Source organism: Chrysochloris asiatica, unplaced genomic scaffold, assembly GCF_000296735.1.
Source record: "Chrysochloris asiatica unplaced genomic scaffold, ChrAsi1.0 scaffold00018, whole genome shotgun sequence".
Lineage (NCBI taxonomy): Eukaryota > Metazoa > Chordata > Mammalia > Afrosoricida > Chrysochloridae > Chrysochloris > Chrysochloris asiatica.
In genome coordinates this window covers 28,503,818-28,510,300 of record NW_006408536.1, presented here as the reverse complement: position 1 = coordinate 28,510,300, position 6,483 = coordinate 28,503,818, and positions in this window count along the sequence as shown.

Genomic DNA, 6,483 nt, shown 5'->3' with positions numbered 1-6,483 from the left:
TTACATGTGCTCACTATGAGTCAATCCTACCAGATGTCAACTAACAACCGACCAATGACTGTGAATGAGCAAGATGAGAAAGGATTGGTTCTATTGTACACAGACTCACTATGAGTCAAGCCAATCAGATGGCAGGTAACAACAGACCAATGACGTGAAAGAACAAGATGAGCAAGGATTGGTTCTATTGTACATGGGCTCACTATGAGTCAGAGCCAATCAGATGTCAACTAACTACAGACCAATGAGTGTGAAGGAACAAGATAAGCACGGAATGGTGCTATTGTAAACAGACGTATTATGAGTCAAGCCCACCAGATGGAAACTAACAACAGTCCAATGAGTCTGAAGGAACAAGATGAGCAAGAATTGGTTCTATTGTACACAGGCTCATTATGAATCTAGCCAACCAGATGGCAACTTACAACAGACCAATGAGTGTGAAGGAACAAGATGCACAAGGATTGCTTCTATTGTAAACAGGCTCATTATCAGTCAAGCCAACCAGATGGCAACTAACAACAGACCAATGACTGTGAAGGAGCAAGATGAGCAAGGATTGGTTCTATTGTACACAGGCTCATTATGAGTCAGAGACAACCAGATGGCAACTAAAAACAGACCAATGACTGTGAAGGAGCAAGATGTTCAAGGATTGGTTCTATTGTACACAGGCTCATTATGAGTCTAGAGAACCAGATGGCAACTAACAACAGACCAATGAGTGTGAAGGAGCAAGATGAGCAAGGATTGGTTCTATTGTAGATGGGCTCACTATGAATTAAGCCAACCAGATGTCAACTAACAAAAGACCAATGACGTGAATGAGAAAGATGAGCAAGGATTGGTTCTATTGTACACAGGCTCAATATGAATCAGAGCCAATGAAATGGTAACTAACAAAAGACCAATGACTGTGAAGGAGCAAGATGAGCAAGGATTAGTTCTATTGTACGTGGGCTCACTATAAGTCAAGTCAACCAGATGGCAACTAACAACAGACCAATGACAGTAAAGGAGCAAGATGAGCAAGGATTGGTTTTATTGTACACAGGCTCAGTATGAATCAGAGCCAACGAAATGGCAATTAACAAAACACCAATGACAGTGAAGGAGCTAGATGAGCAAGGATTGGTTCTATTGTACACAGGCTCATTATGAGTCAGAGCCAACCAGATAGCAACTAACAACAGACCAATGACGTGAATGACCAAGATGAGTAAGGGTTGGTTCTATTGTACACAGGCTCATTATGAGTCTAGCCAACCAGATGTCAACTAAAAACAGAGCAATGATAGTGTAGGAGTAAGATGAGCAAGGATTTGTTCTATTGTACACAGGCTCATTATGAGTCTAGCCAACCACATGGCAACTAACAACGGACCAATGACTATGAAGGAGCAAGATGAGCAAGGATTGGTTCTATTGTACACAGGCTCAATATGAATCAGAGCCAATGAAATGGCAATTAACAAAAGACCAGTGACTGTGAAGGAGCAAGATGAGCAAGGATTGGTTCTATTGCACATGGGCTCAATATGAGTTAGAGCCAATCAGATGGCAACTGACAGCAGACCAATGACTGTGTAGGAGCAAGATGAGCAAGGACTGGTTCTATTGTACACGGCCTGACTATGAGTCAGAGCCAACCAGATGGCAAATAACAACAGACCAATGAGTGTGAAGGAGCAAGATGAGCAAGGATTGGTTCTATTGTACACAGGCTCATTATGAGTCTAGTCAATCAGATGGCAACTAACAACAGACCAATTACTATGAAGGAGCAAGATGAGCAGAGATTGGTTCTATTGTACATGGCCTCACTATGACTCAGACCCAACCAGATGGCAACCAACATCAGACAAATGACTGTGAAGGAGCAAGAGGAGCAAGGATTGGTTCTATTGTACACAGGCTCATTATGAGTCTCGCCAACCAGATGGCAACTTACAACAGACCAATGAGTGTGAAGGAGCAAGATGCGCAAGGATTGGTTCTATTGTACATGAGCTCACTATGAATCAGAGCCAACCAGATAGCAACTAACAACAGACCAATGACTGTGAAGGAGCAAAATGTTCAAGGATTTGTTCTATTGTACACAGGCTCATTATGAGTCTAGCCAACCAGATGGCTAATAACAACAGACCAATGACAGTGAAGGAGCAAGATGAGCAAGGATTGGTTCTATTGTAGATGGGCTCACTATGAATTAAGCCAACCAGATGGCAACTAACAAAAGACCAATGACCTTAATGAGCAAGATGAGCAAGGATTGGTTCTATTGTACACAGGCTCAGTATGAAATAGAGCCAACCACATAGCAACTAAGAAAAGACCAATGACTGTGAAGGAGCAAGATGAGCAAGGATTGGTTCTATTGTACACAGGCTCATTATGAGTCAAGCCAACCAGATGGCAACTAACAACAGACCAATGACGTGAATGAGCACGATGAGTAAGGATTGGTTCTATTGTACACAGGCTCATTATGAGTCTAGCCAACCAGACGGCAACTAACAACAGACCAATGACAGTGAAGGAGCAAGATGAGCAAGGATTGGTTCTATTGCACATGGCTCAATATGAGTTAGAGCCAATCAGATGGCAACTGACAGCAGACCAATGACTGTGAAGGAACAATATGAGCAAGGATTGGTTCTATTGTACAAAGGCTCATTATGAGTCAAGCCAACCAGATGGCAAATAAAAACAGACCAATGACTGTGAAGGAGCAAGATGAGCAAGGATTGGGCCTATTGTACACAGGCTCATTATGAGTCTAGCCAACCAGATGTCAACTAACAACAGAGCAATGATAGTGTAGGAGTAAGATGAACAAGGATTGGTTCTATTGTACACAGGCTCTTTATGAGTCTAGCCAACCAGACGGCAACTAACAACTGACCAATGAGTCTGAAGGAACAAGATGAGCAAGGATTGGTTCTATGGTACACAGGCTCATTATGAGTCAAGCCAACCAGATGGCAACTAACAACAGACCAATGGCTGTGAATGCGCAAGATGAGCAAGGATTGGTTCTATTATACACAGACTCACTATGAGTCAAGCCAACCAGATGGCAAGTAACAACAGACCAATGACGTGAAAGAACAAGATGAGCAAGGATTTGTTCTATTTTACATGGGCTTACTATGAGTCAGAGCCAATCATATGTCAACTAACAACAGACCAATGAGTGTGAAGAAACAAGATAAGCACAGGATGGTGCTATTGTAAACAGACTTATTATGAGTCAAGCCCACCAGATGGAAACTAACAACAGACCAATGGGTCTGAAGGAACAAGATGAGCAAGAATTGGTTCTATTGTACACAGGCTCATTATGAGTCTAGCCAACCAGATGGCAACTTACAACAGACCAATGAGTATGAAGGATCAAGATGAGCAAGGATTGGTTCTATTGGAAACAGGCTCATTATGAGTCAAACCAACCAAATGGCAACTAACAACAGACCAATGACTGTTAAGGAGCAAGATGAGCAAGGACTGGTTCTATTGTACACAGGCTCATTATGAGTCAGAGACACCCAGATGGCAACTAAAAACAGACCAATGACTGTGAAGGAGCAAGATGAGCAAGGATTGGTTCTATTGTAGATGGGCTCACTATGAATTAAGCCAACCAGATGGCAACTAACAAAAGACCAATGACGTGAATGAGAAAGATGAGCAAGGATTGGTTCTATTGTAGATGGGCTCACTGTGAATTAAGCCAACCAGATGGTAACTAACAACAGACCAATGACAGTGAAGGAGCAAGATGAGCAAGGATAGGTTCTAGTGTACATGGGCTCACTCTGACTCAGAGCCAATCAGATGACAACTACCAACAGACCAATGACTGTGGAGGAGCAAGAGGAGCAGGGATTGGTTCTATTGTACACAGGCTCATTATGAGGCTAGTGTTAAGGAGAAAGATGAGCAAGGATTGGTTCTATTGTACATGGGCTCACTATGAATCAAGCCAACCAGATGGAAACTAACAAAAGACCAATGACGTGAATGTGGAAGATGAGCAAGGATTGGTTCTATTGAAGACAGGCTCACTAAGAATCAGAGCCAATCAGATGGTAATTAACAAAAGACCAATGAGTGTGAAGGAGCAAGATGAGCAAGGATTGGTTCTATTGCACACAGGCTCACTATGAATCAGAGCCAACCAGATGGCAGCTAACAACAGACCAATGACTGTGACACTGTAAGATGAACCAGGATTCGTTCTATTGTACACAGGCTTATTATGAGTCAGAGCCAACCAGATGGCAACTAACAAGAGACAAATGACTGTGAAGAAGCAACATGAGCAAGGATTGGTTCTATTGTACATGGACTCACTATAACTCAGCGCCAACCAGATGGCAACTAACAGCAGACCAATAGCTGTGAAGGAACAAAATGAGCAAGGATTGGTTCTATTGTACACTGGATCATTATGAGTCAGAGCCAACCAGATGGTAACTAACAACAGACCAATGACTTTGAAGGAGCGAGATGAGCTAGGATTGGTTCTCTTTTACATGGGCTCACTATGAGTCAGAGCCAACCAGGTGGCAACTAAGAACAGACCAATAGCTGTGAAGGAGCAAGATGAGCAAGGATTGGTTCTATTCTCCATGGGCTCATTATGAGTCAAGCCAACCAGATGGCACCTAACAACAGAACAATGACTGTGAAGGAGCAAGAGGAGCAAGGATTGGTTCTATTGGACATGGGCTCACTATGAGTCAGAGCCAACAAGATGGCAACTAACAACCGACCAATAGCTGTGAAGGAGCAAGATGAGCATGGATTGGTTCTGTTGTACATGGGCTCACCATGAGTCAAGCCAACCAGATGGCAACTAACAACAGACCAATGACTGTGAAGGAGCAAGATGAGGAAGGATTGGTTCTATTGTACATGCGCTCATTATGAGTCAGAGCCAACCAGATGGCAACTAACAACAGACGAATGACTGTGAAGGAGCAAGATGAGCAAGGATTGGTTCTATTGTACATGCACTCATTATCAGTCAGAGCCAATCAGATGGCAACTAACAACAGACCAATGACTGTGAAGGAGCAAGATCAGCAAGGATTGGTTCTATTTTACATAGGCTCATTATTAGTCAGAGCCAGCCAGATGGCAACTAACAACACACCAATGACTGTGAACGAGCAAGATGAGCAAGGATTAGTTCTATTGTACACGGGCTCAGTATGAGTCAAGCCAACAAGATGGCAATTAACAACAGACCAATGACTGTGAAGGAGTAAGATGAGCATGGATTGGTTCTATTGTACATGTGCTCACTATGAGTCAAAGCCAAACAGATGGCAACTAACAACAGACCAAAGACTGTGAAGGAGCAAGATAAGCAAGGATTGGTTCTATTGGACATGGGCTCACTATGAGGCAGAGCCAACAAGATGTCAACTAACAACAGACCAATGACGTGAAGGAGCAAAATGACCAAGGATTGTTTCTATTGTACACAGGCTCATTATGAGTCTAGCCAACCAGATGGCAACTAAACAGACCAATGACAGTGAACGAGCAAGATGAGCAAGGATTGGTTCTACTGTGCACAGGCTCATTATGAGTCTAGCCAAGCAGATGGTAACTAACAACAGACCAATGACTGTGAAGGAGCAAGAGGAGCACGGATTGGTTCTATTGTACACAGGCTCATTATGAGTCAGAGCCAACCAGATGGCAACTAACAACAGGCCAATGACGTGATGGAACGAGATGAGCAAGGATTGATTCTATTGGGCACAGGCTCATTATGAGTCAAGTCAACCAGATGGCAACTAAAAACAGACCAATGACTGTGAACAAGCAAGATGAGCAAGGATTGGTTCTATTGTACATGGGCTCACTATGAGTCAGAGCCCACCAGATGGCAACTGACAACAGACAAATAGCTGTGAAGGAGCAAGATGAGCAAGGATTGTTTCTATTGTACACAGGCTCACTATGAGTCAAGCCAACCAGATGGCAACTAACAACAGACCAAGAGTTTTGAAGGAGCAAGATGAGCAAGGATTGGTTCTATTGTACATGGGCTCATTATGGGTCAGAGCCAACAAGATGGCAACTAACAACAGACCAATAGCTGTGAAGGAGCAAGAGGAGCAAGGATTGGTTCTATTGTTCACAGGTTCATTATGGGTCAGAGCCAACCAGACGGCAACTAACAACAGACCAATGACGTGATGGAACAAGATGAGCAAGGATTGGTTCTATTTTACATGGGCTCACGATGACTCACAGCCAACCAGATGGCAACTAACAACAGACTAATGACTGTGAAGGAGCAAGATCAGCAAGGATTGGTTCTATTGTACATGGGCTCACTATGCTTCAGAGTCAACCAGATGGCAACTAACATCACACTAATGACTGTGAAGGAGCAAGATGAGCAAGTGTTGGTTCTATTGATGTTGTTGTTGTTGTCAGGTGCCATCGAGTCGAAAC